General features: G+C 44.3%; 1 protein-coding gene and 1 long non-coding RNA gene across 2 annotated transcripts in view; one reads left to right on the top strand and one right to left on the bottom strand.

Annotated features, from left to right (window-relative positions):
• The window catches only part of Pdzd8 (PDZ domain containing 8), a 521,733-nt gene that overhangs the window by 211,979 nt on the left and 292,658 nt on the right, over nt 1–17,096 (bottom strand). The gene's annotated exons all lie outside the window — the stretch shown is intronic.
• On the top strand, nt 8,631–11,908 carry LOC137249153 (uncharacterized). Its single transcript, XR_010952264.1, has 3 exons — nt 8,631–8,959; nt 9,023–9,551; nt 9,727–11,908. It is a non-coding gene; the product is annotated as an uncharacterized lncRNA (long non-coding RNA).

The raw sequence follows: 17,096 nt of genomic DNA, 5'->3' as shown, positions 1-17,096 counted from the left end.
GTCCGCTCCCTGAATGGGATTGCTGCAGCTGCCCTGCTGGTTGATGTCCTCGTCAAAGCAAAATCTGACATCACCGTCATCCAAGAAATGCGTTGTACGAAGCAAGGAAGAAAGATGATCAAAAATTGTGACATCTATTGGATTGGCCATATGAATTATAGTTCGATTTCGTTCATTTTAAATAGCGATCTGAGATGAGGGCCCTGAAACTTACATGCCAAATTTCATTAAGATACCTCAAAATTTACTCAAGTTATCGTGTTTACGGACAGACGGACGGACGGACGGACATGGCTAAATGAATTTATTTTTTCGCCCAGATCATTTTGATATATAGAAGTCTATATCCATCTCGATTAGTTTATGCCGTTACGGATTACCGTTATGAGTACAAAATTAATATACTCTGTGGGCTCTGCTCAGCTGAGTAAAAAAGACATGTGTGTTGAACCACCGGTTTTGAAATTGGTTGTTTTAAAAAGTTTCCAAAATGGAAATCATAATCGACCTACACAAAAATAAGAAAAAGTATGCTGATCTGGTGTACAGTGATCCCGAAAATTCTCGAAATGATCGGGACGAATGGTGTCACTGCTCACGTTGTAAGCCCTCGAATTATTTGACCTATTGAGCCTGTAATATTGGTGAAGGTTAGTATACTTAAAGTTATAATGTGTAATATTTTTTAAAAACTACTTGTTCGAAGGGGCAGTGAGACCACCACATATCCATTTTCGAAAATTTGTTTCTCTCGGTCTACAGTTCCAACTCCAATATCTCACTTTCCTTTTTCTTTTTTTCAGCCCACCGCCTTTTCCCTTTCGCCCTTCTTCTTACTCACTTCCCGACGTTTAACCCTCATTAACACATTTCATACCAATTTGATCTATATCTCAGAAATTGGTCCACGTTTAAAAATAAAGCCACTTATTAATGATCTACGAATGAAACTAACGCAGCTATGATTTTTTAAATAAGATCGTCCGATTTTAAGTGATAAAGTTACCAAAATATCGGCTTAGTAATCAATTTTAAACAAGTGGCACCATACGGGTCCACTTTGTGGAAAGAGAGTGTCCCATATTTTAAACTTTTCTATGAGGAACGCCTGTACCAAATCTAAAGCAAATCGAGCCATAATTGAAATTTTGTGTAATAGTTCTTTTCCAGAAAAGAAAAGATACTTACCATAATTATCTCTCACTAGGGTAGGCACTTTGTCGTTGGTGTGAGGCCTTAGCCGATCTCCATAGCGCCCGACTATGAGGCGGAGCTGTTTAGGTCTGACATCTACGCCGTTTCGCCTGATAGGAGGGCTGCGGGATGTCCGTGACTAAGAACTGACAACCCCCTAATCCAGGGTGTTTTGCGGACCGTGCCTATTGGACGATTTGCAGCCAGGGGATAAATTCGGCTGTATTCGAACGGAGCCTTCCCGATACCGGGCCACCTCGGGAAGTATTTATGGCCTTACCACAGTAAGAGGCGCTGCTGTGGCGGACGGTTCTTTCCCCGTATATAATACTGGTCCGCTGAGCCCGCCTGGTCGGGCAGGTGGTCGTATGACCAAGATGAACGACTCATTACCTGATTGTAATAAGGACGATGTAAAGAGGAGGACTGAGTCGCAATCCAAGGACGACAAATACGAATTAAGCATCGGACTCGGGGAGCGAGAGTAGTTCTGATTCAATGAATTCCGTGGTGGAGAAGCACACAAACGAAAACGGAGTAGAAGAGTGGAGAAGAGTACGGAGCAGAAGAAGTAAAAGAGCTCTCTCGCAGTACCGTACAGCACTAAGAATTGTACAACGCTTGGGAGCAGTGGTCGACCCAACAGAAGTAGAGATCGAGCACTTGGAATGTGCCCATGAAGCGGTAGAAGTAGGTCGAAGGCAGTTCAAAAGGTTTGCTGCGAGAAACCCTCCGTTCTGCAACCGGTACGAGGAAGAAGAAGCGTCAAATGGCAGAATGAAGAGGCAACGTTCGGCAGAAGGCGACAAGCCTACTTTCACGAGGCAGAAAGGACCCAGTCCTAAAGCCGCGAAGGGCAGTCGCATAGTCAATACAAGTAGGCCCAAAGCTGTAAGACAGATGGGCCTCAATAACGAGGTAGCAACTACCTCAAAAGCTGCGAGTCAGGGGGAAGTTCCAACTACGGAAGTAGAAGATAAGCCAAAGGGAGATAAGGCTAAGACTACGGCTTTCTCGGAGGTGCCAAAGGGAGATTACACTAAGACTCCGGCTTTTCCCGAGAAGATGAGTGATGTGGCAAAGCAGTCACTGACTGTGGCGCTGGTTGATCGTAGCAGTCCTTTCGGACAAATGACTACTGAAAAGTGGAGATCTGTGGAAAGGGAGCTTATTAGCTTAATGCTTAAGATGATGCAGGAACAACCAAGTAAGCCCCTTCCAACCTCTGATTCGGGGGATGGTATAATGGTGTGAAGATGATAGCGTGCGACAACATCGCGAGCTTGCGGTGGCTAAAGGAAGTGGCACGAACGCGCAGTTTGAGGTGGTGGATAAAGCGGAAATCCCCATGGTACCAAAAGTTAAGGTATGGATACCATGCGTGATGAAGTCGGAGGATCAGAATCCGAACATACCGATACAGGATTGGAAGGTACTTACTGTATCTCGGCCTACAGAGGATGGTCAGTTCTACATCTTCCAAACAAACAAGCAGGCGGAGGATATTTTGTACACACAGCTTGGCAAAATGTCCTTTGGCACTGGCAAAATTTACATGCGACTCAGTAAAAGAAGTCCCGAGGATAAAAACCCTAACACGCTAGAGGTGGGCGGAGTCGAAAAGGACCTCAAAAGCCAAAAGGAAAAAAGACAGGTGGAGGTCCCCGACGTCACCATGAAAGTGTTAGAAGAGGACCAACCGCCAAATGGTGCTGTGGCTCGCACAGAGGAACACCCGGCACAACAGTCACGATGGAGTGCAAAAGGCTAGTGTAGGAGGAAGGGCGCAAAGGGTGGTGGGTCATAGGCGCAGATGCAAATGCGCACCACAATGCGTGGGGAGGAGCAGATACGAACGAGCGAGGCGAATCTCTATTTTGTTACATCCTGCAAACCAATTTGCAGATACCTAACAGGGGAAATATCCCTACATACATTGGTCCAACATCCAGCAATGTTTTGGATATTACACTGAGCTCCGAACGTGATATATCAAAGTATGATTGGATGATTCTGGATAGACCATCCTTCTCCGCCCATGCGTATATCAGCTTCAGCATCCCCCTAAAGAGGGTAGAGAAGGGAAGAATCTTTGGAAACCCTAGGTCAACGAACTGGACTAAATTCCAGAAACATGTAGAAACAAAACTGGGACAACCCAAAGAGGTTGCCATTGTGGAGGAACTGGAGGAGTCGAATGAATTCCTAACAAGGACGCTTATGACTGCGTATAACAAAGCTTTCCCTATAAGAAGATTCAGAGGAAAAGCAAAGCCGCCATGGTGGAGCAATGAGCTGAGTCTTCTAAGAAGACAGGTAAAAGAAAGCAGGTAAGAGAAAGCTCGCAAAGACCGCGGAAAGCGAAGCGTGTCGGGAATAGTACAGGGATCTACTGAGGATCTACAAGCGTGAAATTACAAGGACGAAGAGAAACTCATGGAAAAGTTTCTGAACGGACATAGAGTGCTCCAGCGCAACGGCACGGTTGAAAAAAGTCCTAGCAAAGGGAAACATAGTCCAGGGACTAATAAAGAAAGAGAACGGGGAATGGTCACGTAATAGTGAGGAATCCCGTGAAGTGCTTCTCGACACACATTTCCCATCGGGAGACGGTTTAGGAGAGCCAGCAGACATCACTCACACTTCGATCACGGAGCTAGTAGTGCCTGGCTTGGTGACCGATACCAAGATGGAATGGGCAGTGAAAACGATTTCTAAGTTTAAATCGCCGGGCCTTAATCAGATGGATAAATTGCAGAAAGATTACATCACATTGGGGATTGTACGAGGCCACGAAATCAGTGGCAGGGGCACGCCGCAGGGAGGGGTGCTATGACCTCTGCTGTGGACGCTGGTCGTCAACCAACTGCTCAGGCGATTCGATGAGGGACCCGTAAAACTTACGGCTTGCGCAGATGACGTTGCAATTGTCATAAGTGGAAAGTGCCTTCCAACGATTAGTTCTTTGATGGATCGGGCGCTTCGGGATATTCATACCTGGGCATCTAATGTCGGTTTGACAGTCAATGCGGAGAAGACGGATATAGCCTTGTTTACAAAGAGGTGCAAGGTCCCAAATTGGACCAGGCCTAAGTTAGGTGGGTGACCTTACAAGAAAAACCTTGCACAAAATATCTAGGAATCATCCTAGACAGTAAGTTGTCATGGAAGCTCAACGTGGAGGAGAGGGTAAAGCAGGCCTCAATGGTACCCTATGCATGTAAAATAATGCTCGGGTGTACGCGGGGCTTATCGCGCTCTCTTTCTCATTGGGTTTTTAGAGCGATTTTGAGCCCTATTCTATACTATGGAGTTCTTGTTTGGTGGAAAGCCACACAAAAACAACATACCCCAAAAAATTAGAGGGGATATGCAGATTATCGATGCTTAGCATTACGGGAGCCCTGAAAACAACCACGACGGCTGCATTGTATGCCATTCTGCACATTCCACCAGTAGACCTGGTAGCAAAGAGCACAGCGTTAACAACCGCAACCAGGCTCGGTGCCTCGGGGTAGCTTGAGCGCCGACCATATGGCCATAGTAGTATAGCGTCCTCAATCACAAGACGAACAGACCACCTTATCTTAATGCGATCTTAAGGTCACAATAGAGGCGGACGGTTGGCGCAAGGGTGCTCGAATGGCGGACGAGGCAATAGATGTGTACACAGATGGTTCCAAAGTAGTAGAAGGAGTCGGTCTGCGGTATACTGTGCTGATCCAGAAATAAACATATCCTACAGGCTGCCGGATTACTGTAGCGTTTTCCAAGCGGAAATATTAGCCGTAACCAAAGCAGTAGAAACCCTGGAAGAGAGTAGCTTAAGCTGCAACCGTGTTAACTTTTATATTCACAGTCAACCAGCAATTAAGGAAATAATCTAGCATAGCACAGCATCTAAATGCGTGTTAGAGTGTAAGCAGTCTCTGCAGAGAATCCGGGCAGGGAGAAGCATACATCTATACTGGGCCCCAGGGCATATGGGAATAGATGGGAATGAAAAAGCGGACGAACTAGCTAAAAAGGGCGCATCCCTTGAAGCTTGCTCCGTAGACCTCCCAATTAGACTGGGCGAGATTAAGCGAAGGCGAGAGGTGCACATGATCGACCAAGCGGGAAAGGCGTGGGTTCAAGCGCGGGGCTGTAAAGTGTGTAGTTCTTACAACCTTAGACTAACAAAGTTGCTTCTTTCATTAAAAGGAGAGGACTGTAGACTCATGACGGGTATTCTGACTGGACACTGCCTTCTGGCGTCACATGCCTTTAAATTAGGCTTAGTCAGTGATAGCAGATTTAGGAAGTGCGGGTTGGAGGAGGAAACGATCGAGCCCGTTCTGTAGTCGTGCCATGCACTTTCCAGGCTAAGACCCCAGCTATTAGGAGTGATACAGCTGTCAGATCTAGAAGCAGCAAGTGGTTTAAGTCCTAGGAAGCTTCTAGTATTTGCCAAGAGGACGGAGTTATTTTATAACATAGGTCCTGGATTTGGTAGGGATTTTCAGTTTGGTCGTTACAACAAACTTCTGGTAACACTACGGACTCAATCAGTCTATGTGAGTTCCTCATGGACCGGCTAGTTCACCCTAACCTAACCTAACTTGTTCTTCCCGCTTTCGGTTGAAGACTACTCGAGCCGTTCTCTAAGATTGCTGGTGAGGTTCCTGCAATCCTTAAAGATTTTACTAAACCATTATACAAATATTCCATCTGCCACCTTCAACATAGCAGGGAGTATCCCATCTGAAACCAATTTTAATAGTACCTGAAGTGTATCTCCCTTTAAGGGACTTTCCTCAGTCTTGCCGTTTTCCTGGAGCAATCAATGTGGGCACTAACATTTTTCCATGAAACATTCTTTAGCCTGCTGTTTTCACTGCCTTTGAGAAGAAGTTGTTACACTGCTCCAACTCCTCTACGTTGGTAACATCTTAAAGTTGCTCAAATTTTCCTGCTACATAAATTTGGGGGATGCTGAAGCTGATATGTGCATAGTCCTTGCCCATACGCTAGCTTTGTTTAGTTGGCACCTAGATATACGAATAATTTAAAAAACTATATCTCGCTCCCTTGTCCATGTTTTTCCAGGAAAAAATTGTGACTTGTCCAGCTTTTGTTGAGAAGTTATTTCAAAAAACGTTTTTTATAAGAACTTTGTATTTTTTAGCGGATTTCTTGCTTAGTTGCAAGTGTTTTACAACTTTCCCAATATATACTATTTAGTACCTACTCTGCCAAGATTTCGTTGTGACCATTGTAGACCTATCAAAGCTGTTGACATGGTAAATCACGTCGCGCTACTACAAGACTTGGAAGGATATACCCTTCCAACTAGTATCAACGGGTTAATGTCAAAACTTTTGATATTCTTCCGCCTTTTCTTCGTCCATCGCATTTTCTGGATGGCAGCGATGTCGGCTTTTCACAAATATGGTTTTATGTGGCGATCCCAAATTCAGCGCGCAGCCCGCTCAGCGGGGATGAAAATATTACCTGCACGTTTATATAGAGTGCCGCTTGATCCAAGACAGACGCGTGTTTGCAGCCGCACCATATGGTGATCAGGCGCTGCTGATGACGTCCTACAGATTGCTCTTAAATCGATTATGATGGAATGGCCTAGCAAGGCTCTGGCCTTCTCAAATTGGCTCATCACCAAACGTATATTTAGTTGCCATTGGTCCAGTTGCAATAAATCTGGAAAAGTGAAACTCTCGGTAGCTTCGAAAATAATACAACTGTTGTGTCACAGATAATATATATGTACATCTAGAGCATGTAAGGGTGTCTAAGTTCGGGTGTAACCGAAAATTATATACTCAGCGTGAGTTTATTTCAGATAAGTTACTTTTTCGTATTTTGTTACAAGGGATTTGTATGTTTTTTTTTTTTTTTTTTTTTGAGAAATGTTGTGTAATGTTTGATCGGAATAGGGGCGGCGCACCGCCCATTAAAAGAAAATTTCTCCCACTTTCCTCTTACAATAAAACTTGGTAAGTGAAATATCATTCATATAAAATTATTTTTCGCTAAGATATAGCTTATTATTCTAGTCTAAAAGTCGTAGACATCTTTGATATATAAAATGGGGCATGCTCTTTAACCGATCCCTTCCATTTTTAACACGCTGGTATAAGCTTCACTCGTACATATGTATGCTTGTTTGTAACTGTCTAGGCTAGGCGCGCAAAGAAGAGTTAGACCCATCTAGCGACAAAAAGATTTGTGCTTAATAGCGGAGACACGAACCTCTGGCGTTGCGGTGCTATCAACATCAAATATCTAAGTGGATATTAAAACGGCACCATATTTGCGTCCCTTCTGGTTTTTTTAAACTATATTTTTATTATTAATAGAAATATTTCTTGCAAAGGAAAATATGTGCACCCAATCTTATTACGATCCGTTAATTTTTCTTCGAGTTATGGCAAAAAGGGGTGGCGCCAAGGCCATTTTCAAAAATTTGAATTTTTTGCTTTTTCTTGTTACAGACAGGCAGACGGACAGACGGACGGACATGGCTTAGTAAACTTTTTTTTTCGATACTGATGATTTAGATTATTATGCCAAAGGTGTGGAAAGAATCACAGAAACTGTTGATAATACATAAATATAATTCAACCAGAAGGACGCGCAAAAGGATTCAGCTGACTAATAATCAGATTCAGTGAATTTGATTCTATATACAGCAGCGGTTTAAAAAACAAAGTTCAGAGACGGGTATAGGAAAGTTTAGCTAGGTTGGGTTGACCTGGCCGGTCCTTGAAAGCCTCACATAGACGTATTGGTACCAGAAGATTGTTTAACGACCAAACTAAAAACCCCTATCACGAACCAAATACTAGAATTTTCTTAGGACCCATGCTTGTTATGGTCCACTTGGGAGAGTCAACCCTGGAACGTACCAGTTGGCTAGTGATAGGGAAAAAGGTAGGATTCACCCACACTAATGTCTGCCTGGGGTGGTTAAAACAAAATTTTCGTAGTTTCGTGCGGGTGGTATCGCCAAAAATTCCCATGACATTGACGAATTTTTAATAACACCTGGCTCAATGGTGTAGGTCGCTTATCTCATCAGCTGATTTTATTTGTTTCATTGTACTGACCTAGAGATTGTCAAAAGGAGATGGCGAACGTAAAATGCAACCGATGCATTAGCAATTATGCACTGCCGGGGTGGTAAAGTTTTACCTAATTTAGCGCGCGAAGTTCCCACAACACATTAAAGTTACAAAGTTTACGTTTTCTCTACGTTCCATTCACTTAACATCAACACAAAGGGTTGACAGCCGGAACGCGACATGTATAATGCTGCAGAGATGAGCTAACCATAACATTGAACCATTCGATAATGGCCGCCACAGTTAGATAACTGCGTTTTTCCATCCCTATAATGGAATGGAAAATTTTCTGAAAAAATTTCACGACGGCGTGGCTGGGCATTCGAAAAAGTGAGGAGAACACGAACGGTTAGAATTCCTCCAACGAGGCGACTTCAAAAAAAAAAAAAAAAAAAAAAAAAAAAGAACTTTGATAGACTAATAGCCAATTTTAGCAGAACAAGTGTAAAATAGTGCATTTATTGTGAAATAAACAGTAAATCTACGGTTACAAGTGTGCACGAATAATTAAAACTGATTGGTGGACAAATTTTATATGGTGTTGCGTGTGCGCGGGTAATTGTATGCTGGCAGAGCACTTTTGACGAGAAGTCTTTTGCTTTGATACTACGCCATCACCACGACTAACGCCCAAGCAAAGAAAGGTAAATAGTTTGAGAAAAATTTAGATCTCTTTACCTCCGTCAATTCTAACTGAAAATATTTAGATATCCAATACGGATCCATATAGTGCGTCGTGTCCGAGTTTATTTTTACAAGAATTTCCTTCACTATACGGTGCCATTTTTGTGCATCGCCAGCGTCGTCGTCGGGTACATCACCGCATATCGTCTTTTCTTCACTTCAATTACAACGAGTGTATCATCTAGACGGAGTGTGTAGCTGGATAACACACATAAATAAGTGCATACTGCTGGAGAGGTGAGACGCAAATAATTAGCTCAGCGGGAAAATAATAAGAAAAAAAGAAAAAACTGCCAAATTTCCGCATGAAAACATAAGAATTAAGTGATGTTTAATCGATGCAGTACTCCGTTTTACTGCAAACTTAAATAAACGATTCAGCGAGGGAGAAGTGGAAGAGGTCGAACAGAAACCCGTGGACAGTGGTGCAAGCGTCAACCCCGAGCAGTGCAGCCATCAGCAGCGCCAACACCGCGCGCGAAGAGCGCGCTGATGCCGTCAACAGCGCCACAATTCCGCGCACCACCACCATCACAACTCACATAAAATCAAGTAAGTAGAACAGTGCACGATAGCGGGTAACCAAACTCCTAACCCCAGTAAATGCTCACCATCCCCCTTAAATTAAGCTGTAATAACTTACCCCCCGAAGTCGCTTTGTCGGGCGAAATATATGCCACACGCAGTGACCATAAACGCCATTTGTTTTGCTCTTTTCTTTCCCCAGCATCACCCAAATAACGTAGCAGGCGTCACGATTTTGACCACGGCGCTTCCAGCATTACCAGGTCAACCATATCACAGCCATAACAACCAAATCAACCACATCACCAGCCATAATAACCGGCAACAACACATAACCGGCAACAACACATAACCGGCAAAAACACAGAACCGGCAACAACATCTACCAGTAACTACGCGGCAGAGGTCCACGGTACGGTCTCTTTCCGGCTAAGTAGGTATCAGCCTACCGGGTGAGTCGCTGCCAAGTAGTAGAACAAATACATGTATTATACACTTTAATATAAATTTTTTTTTCCAATCAACCTAAACCTGGAATTAATGGAAACATGAAATTTTAAAACATTTTATTAAAATATTCTTGGTGCAAGAACCGATTAAGTTGAAATTGTCTACATTTGTGCGTGCATACCCACCAAAAAAAAAAAAAACAAATCATTTTAGCGATTACAAGGAGTACTGATAAACGGTAAACCTTACGAAGGCCTCGTTTAGTGTCGATTAATTAGACGTTATGCAAGACTCATTTTGTACCACTTATGTGCATTATGCATAAGGTTGTGTTCGAACGAAAATTAAACCTTACTTATGTCTGTTAGCATCAGCGCAGTCTCATTTTGTATTATACTGAACTATTTAAATGGTACAATCCTTGCATAAGGTACGCATTTTTTTTGTGGGTATGCAAATCATATGTCCTTTCTATATTAATACGTACTTACATATTTGTATGTTTGTATACCAAGGCGTGTCACTTTCATTGCCCGATTGTTGGCGCAAGCAGATCAACCTTAAATACGGATTCTTCCCATCGAATTTTGTAACGCTACCTTTAAACGTTCTGGTGGAGATACTGCTAGCGAAAGTAGAAAATTTTTTTTTATAAGCAGGCGTTGCCGCGCTCATTTTTCTAAGTTTGTATGTAGGCATCGTACCAAATTGGAAGCTGGCGGCTGGTAGAAACTAGTATGTCACCTTCTCTTCATGCAAATAGGCTAAAGGGCGTATGAGCATTGCTGACCTTGATTTTAATTCGGGTGAGGTTACCAATGTAACTTCATGTCGGTTTTAGCAAAGCAAATTTTATGAATAAATTTGTTCAGTTAGGTTCAGATGCGTCTCGGTATACATCCACACACACATTAGTACTTAGCGTTTATTTAATTTAGTAAACTGAATAAAACAAAAAGTTACATATTATGTATAAATAAGATCGAATATATACCTAAGCATGTATCCGCATTTAAAACGGGGTTGCATAATAGGTCGATAAAAATTTGATAATTTGAAACCATAAGCTATGGTATCGGAGCTTTTTTTTTGTAAATTGAGTTCTATGCAACTGATTCGCTTATCTACTTTTAGGCGCTGAGCAGTAAGATCATATAGCAAATTAAATGCACCCAAAAGGAAAAATAAACAATTTTTTTATATTGCCTATAATAAAACAAGATTTAAAAAGGTATTAAAGGTGAGAAATAAAAATGATAGAATTACAGAACAAAGTACAACATAATTAGCTCAAACATACCAAAAATAAAATAAACTGTAATAAAATCAAGTTTAATAAAATAATAGAGAGTAACAAATACCGGTTATAAAAATAAAATAACAATTAAAATTAATCTAAATCAGATAAAATAAATACAATTAAAATAAGTAAATACGTTGAATAAATAAATAAGAAAATAAAATATATAGCTGAACCAAAACAACAAAATAATAACCCTTAAGACCTTAAGTCTGAATACATTTATTATAGTAGTTTTTTTTCACAAAGTCACTTTTTGGGTTGTAATAGCGTTAAAAGGGGTATGTAACTGTCAATACACCCGCAATTGATTAATTTTTCTTCCCTGATTTTGCTAAGGGTTTCTTTACAAACCTTGTAAATAAGCCTTAGTATAGGCTTAGTTGTATTGCATTTACTGCCATGCCTACACGCATTGGTGGCAATCAAGTAGGATTATACTGGAACGTTGGTCGGACTAAATCAATATCAAAACAGACTAAGCTAATGTCTCAGGTTACACCTTTTTTTGATTAAGCCTTTTATGATATAGAATCAAATTAACTGTCAAGGATGAGCAGCTTTTTTTGATGTTGATTTCAGAAGATTGACCATTCGCTAATATTGATGTTCAGCGTTTACCTAATACTAGTTAAGTATATATCTTTTGACTAAGTTTTGTATTACAATGAATTTTAAATAAAATTTATAATTTAGAATGGTAATGCTGATGGTTCCATTCATTTAGAAGGCATAGGCTATACAGGTAAGGGGCCACCGAAATACAGGTGCGTTAGTGGCCATGGATTTTGAGGGTGGGCTAAGTACCGGGCTTCGCAACAACACCCGCGGCGCCCCTCTATATATTCTGCCCTTTTTCCCTTTTCTTTCCTTTTCAGCTTTTTATTTTAATTTTCAGCCGTTTTTTTTTTTTTTATTTCGATTTCAGAGTTTAGTAACCGGTCATTTCCGGTTCGGTAAGTTTCGTCTTTTTTTTTTTTGCGCTAGATTTTTTTCTCCGTGTTTTTTTAACGGTCTGTCCGTGACATCCGGTTCGGCCGGATGCTGTTATAATTTGAAGTTCAAGCGTTTTGAGTCGTCTCTGCGCTTTTTTGTCAGCTGATTTGAATAGGCATGATAGGAACTTTTTTTGTTATGGCGCAGGACAGCAAGGTTGGCAAGAACCCAACCCAGCCGACATGACTAGCCACTGCGCACCACTACATCATGCCGACTGCTTTCCTTGCTGCTCCCATAGAAAATGCGTAACAATAACATACTACTTGCTGGTTCTAGATTTGACAGCTGTATCAATCCTAATAGCAGGAGACTTAGGAAAACAACTCTACTTTTCACGGAAAATTTTTTATGTAGACAAAAGATAACTAAAAGAAATAAATTCTGTTGAAATTTTTTTATACATACATATCTAAACAAACGGAAGTTGAATTGGCAAACAATATCTTACACCAACTGAAAAAATTCTTATATCCTTCGAATTAGAACGTATTATTGTTAACAATGATATTTTAATTAGGGCTCCACCGGGGTCACAAGGTGGCGTATCGTGAACGGCCTCTAGTAGGTTAGCTGCGAATAACCAATAAGCAGTCCCCGGCCAAGAGCGACCATAGAGGAGGGCGTGGCGCAAAAGGCCACACATGCCCAATGAATCTTGGTGGCAGGGCGAGTGGGTGCCGCCCTAAAACTTCAATAAGCATCCTCAGGATCGAGCCCAGTAAGATCCTGACGGCGACAACTGGAAAATGTTAAGGAAAAGATTGCTATGGGCTGGCGTGGACGGTATTCTACCATCTTAGTAGCCGAGGGTGACACCTCGTCGAAACGGCTGGTGGGCTAATATCGTCTTCGTCTCCGTCTCGTTAAAACCTTGGCAGGTCTCCAAGTACATTCGAAGCCACGTCACCATTAAGTTGGTGGTACAGGATCAGTTAAGATGACTCCTGACTTACGCCGGATTCTGGCCTTGAACACAGACTCTCATAAGGACCTGTGTCAACCCTCGCGTGGCCTCCCTGCACATGCAAAGATAACCACGGGAATCTAAAACGGCGACTGCACATCGGGCGGAGATAGCGGCTTGGAGCGGAGACCCAACCGAAAAGAAATGAACCAAACAATTGAAACGCGTAAAAGTAACGAGGTTAATGATAGCGGTGTAACCGCTTTTCAAAGGAGCAGCAAGGTGCTCCGATCGCCGGTGTTAAAAGCCGCTAGCAATGCGACAATAGCACCAGCAGAGAAACAAGTTGGCGGGTCAGCAATGGCCAGGGACACCCCACGACGAACGCAAGGGGGGACAAAAGCTAGGGAAAACAGTAGGAAAGTAGATGCCACCCCATCTACCCCTGGACAGCAAGGTGACGGCAGTGACGGGCGGGAAACCTCCGTATGCGGTGCAACACCGGGGAGGACAAGTCAAGTTGACCTCCTCGAGTATGCAAGAGTTGTGCTGCGCAGCATGCAGGCTGCTGCGGCCAAACAGAAAAATGTGTCGATGGACATAAAGAACGGCATGGCACAACTTGAAGAGACACTGAGTCGCATGCGCTCTTTATTAGAGGGTAAAAGCGCAGAGTACACAGAACCGAAAGCGACTCGTGGGAACAAAAGAACACGAACGAACTCTGGCTCGCAACCGGGGGCCTCGGAGGCCAAGAAAAAGTGCGATGAGGGTTCTGGGAAGACAATCTCGGGCGAGGCCTGGACGACCGTAGGGAACCGGAAAGCCAAACCACGCCTTGAGAAAGGACAAAGGACACCACCTGGGCAAGCCAAGAAGGCAAAAAGAAAAGGCAAGCCCAGAAACAGACGGGCCGCAACTTTCGTAGTTAGACCAGCCCAGGGAAAGAACTACGCCAAAGTCGTAGGAGCCATCCGGGGCGAGCTTCGGCCTGAAGATACAGGGACTGTCATACGCTCCGTCCGAAAAACCAAATCTGGGAGTGTACTTATCGAAACTGCACGTTGCGACGATAAATCAGCGTTCATCCAAGCGATAGGAAGCGCTGTTGGAGAAGCGGGCGAGACCAGGCAGCTTACACGGCGAATGCGGATAGAGGTGCTGTGCATGAACTGTCTGGCAACCGCCGAAGAAGTCGCCCAGGCTGTTAGGAAAGCTGCTGGAGGGGAAATGACGGGGCAGGTCCGTGTGTCTATTTTCTCGGCAAACCAGCGTGAACAGAAGATGGCAGCCATTGAAGTGGACGAAGCTGTTGGCGTCCTTTTACTAGCCAAGGGCGGATCTGCAGGCTTAGACAGAGGGTAGACGTGCAGCGATGCTTCAGGTGTCTAGGCTACGGACACCAAAAAGCAGACTGCAAAGGCCCTGATAGAAGCAGTGCTTGCTGGAAGTGCGGACAGAGTGGCCACCAGGCCTCGGCCTGCACGGAAACTCCAAAGTGCTTTTTATGCCAGTCAGAGAATGTCGACCACCTTCCCGGGTCTGGAGCATGCAGCACCTTCAGGGAGGCACTCGCTGCCGCAAAGGCCAAACAGGCGCGCAAGTGACCAGGTTCATCCAAGGCAACCTGAACCGAAGAAGGTTAGCCGATAGTCTGCTGGACCAATTGGTTCTTGAAAGCAGAGCCAGCTATGCCATCATCAGCGAACCTTGTAGAGTCAGGAGTGACTGGCACGTAGACTCAACAGGTGCTGCTGCGATCTGGATCCTAGACGCTGGCGCCCACGTACGAAGCCGTGTTGTCGGAAACGGCTACGTACGCGTAACAGTGGCGCACACCACACTAGTGAGCTGCTACCTGTCACCAAACGATCCAATTCAAGGGTTTAAAGATAAGCTAGAACTAATCGAAGACGATTTGCGTGAGGACACCGGTAACGTGGTCGTCGCTGGAGATTTCAATGCTAGGGCTGTTGAGTGGGGAATGCCCCAGGCTAACTCCAGAGGAAGGCTAGTGCTAGAAATGGCTGCCCGACTAGGATTGGTCATTCTGAATACCGGCACGACCCCTACATATCGGCGACCAGGCTTTGGACACTCTATCCCTGATATTACATTAGTATCGGAAAACCTGCTGTCAAAGGCGGCTGGATGGAGGGTGATGGAGGATCTCACGGGTAGTGACCATAACTACATCACTTTCCATCTTAATGACTCAGGGCAAAGTCGGACAGAGAGACCGCCCCGTATGAAAACAAAATGGGACGCCTCTAAGGTTGACGCTGCAAAGTTCTCCGCTGTTGTACAAGCGAGCGCACGACAGATAGTCGACAGTGCCGAAGCGGCGAACGCTACGGTAGAACAACGCATGCACGACCTCAATGCCACGAAAAGGGCCTAGGAGAGGTAAAAAACAAGTGCACTGGTGGAGTAGCGAAATCGCCAAACTACGCAGGGTATGTCACAGAAAGCGAAGGCTGGCAACCCGCGCACGCAGCAGGCCTGACGCGCTAGAGCATGCGGAGGCATACAAAAGAGAAAAAAAGGTTCTCTGTGCCGCCATAAAGCAAAGCAAACTTCATAGCTGGAAAAAGCTTTCCAAAGAAGTTGATCGTGATCCTTGGGGACAAGGGTATAAAATAGTAATGGGGAAATTCCGCCCACCGAACCAAACGATGGATGAGGGAAAGATGCGGAGTATAGTAGATGCTCTGTTCCTCACTCGCACAAGCAGAGAGGGTGACCACGTCACCCACGAAGGCCACGACGTGCAGCCGTTCAGTGAAGGTGAGCTAAAAGCGGCCCTACACAGAATGAAGCCCGGTAAAGCGCCAGGACCGGATGGGATACCAGCTGAAGCAATAAGACTGGCTGCTAAGAGCAGTCCTGAGTTGTTGTTGCACATGTATAACAAATTCCTGGAAGCCAGGATCTTTCCTACAAGGTGGAAGACAGCGCACCTCGTGCTAATCTCGAAAGGCAAGGGAGACCCGAACTCCGCGTCGTCTTTTCGACCATTATGCATGCCCGATACGGCCGGGAAAATGATGGAAAGCCTCCTTAAACAATGGCTGATAGCAGCCATTGAGGATGGAGGTGGTCTGTCCCATCGGCAGCATGGGTTCCGGAAAGGTCACTCCACAATAGATGCCATAGCCGAGGTTATAAATGCGGTAAGGAAAGCCGAAACCGCGTGCCACCAAGTTAGGCCGGTTGTCTTACTGGTCACGCTGGACGTGAAAAATGCCTTCAATTCCGTCAGGTGGGACGATATGCTCGATGCGCTGAAACACTCTTTCAAGGTACCTCCTTATCTACTAGCCATATTAGGGGACTACCTAAAAGATCGCTGGCTCACGTACGAAACAAACCAAGGTCAGAGAAAGGTGAGGATAACAGGCGGAGCAGCCCAGGGATCGGTGTTAGGTCCCGACCTCTGGAATGCTTCGTATGACAGCCTCCTTCGTTTGCACATGCCAGAGAGTGCTTTTCTTGTCGCTTTCGCAGACGACGTGGCTGCCGTAATTACAGCACGGAACTGCGAGCTGGCGCAGCTTAAATTAAACCAAGTAATGCGCAGTGTAAACAGATGGATGAGTGATCATGGACTTCAGCTCGCGCCAGCGAAAACTGAGATCGTAATCCTCACGAAGAGACGAATTCCCACCATTACGAATATGATGGTTGGAGAACAACAAGTACAAACACGCAGCTCCACGAAATACCTTGGGGCGAGGCTAGATAGCAAACTAACCTTCTCGGAACACTTTCAAGGAGCATGTGAGAAAACTGCACGGACCATAGGATACTTAAGTCGATTAATGGTAAACACAGGCGGGCCAAGGCCATGTATAAGAAAGCTGCTTGCTTCCGCTTCGGATTCTATACTCTTCTTTTACGGTGCAGAAATTTGGGCGGA

This window comes from Eurosta solidaginis, chromosome 4 (genome assembly GCF_040869045.1).
Source record: "Eurosta solidaginis isolate ZX-2024a chromosome 4, ASM4086904v1, whole genome shotgun sequence".
Lineage (NCBI taxonomy): Eukaryota > Metazoa > Arthropoda > Insecta > Diptera > Tephritidae > Eurosta > Eurosta solidaginis.
This window is presented reverse-complemented; position numbering and strand designations above follow the sequence as displayed.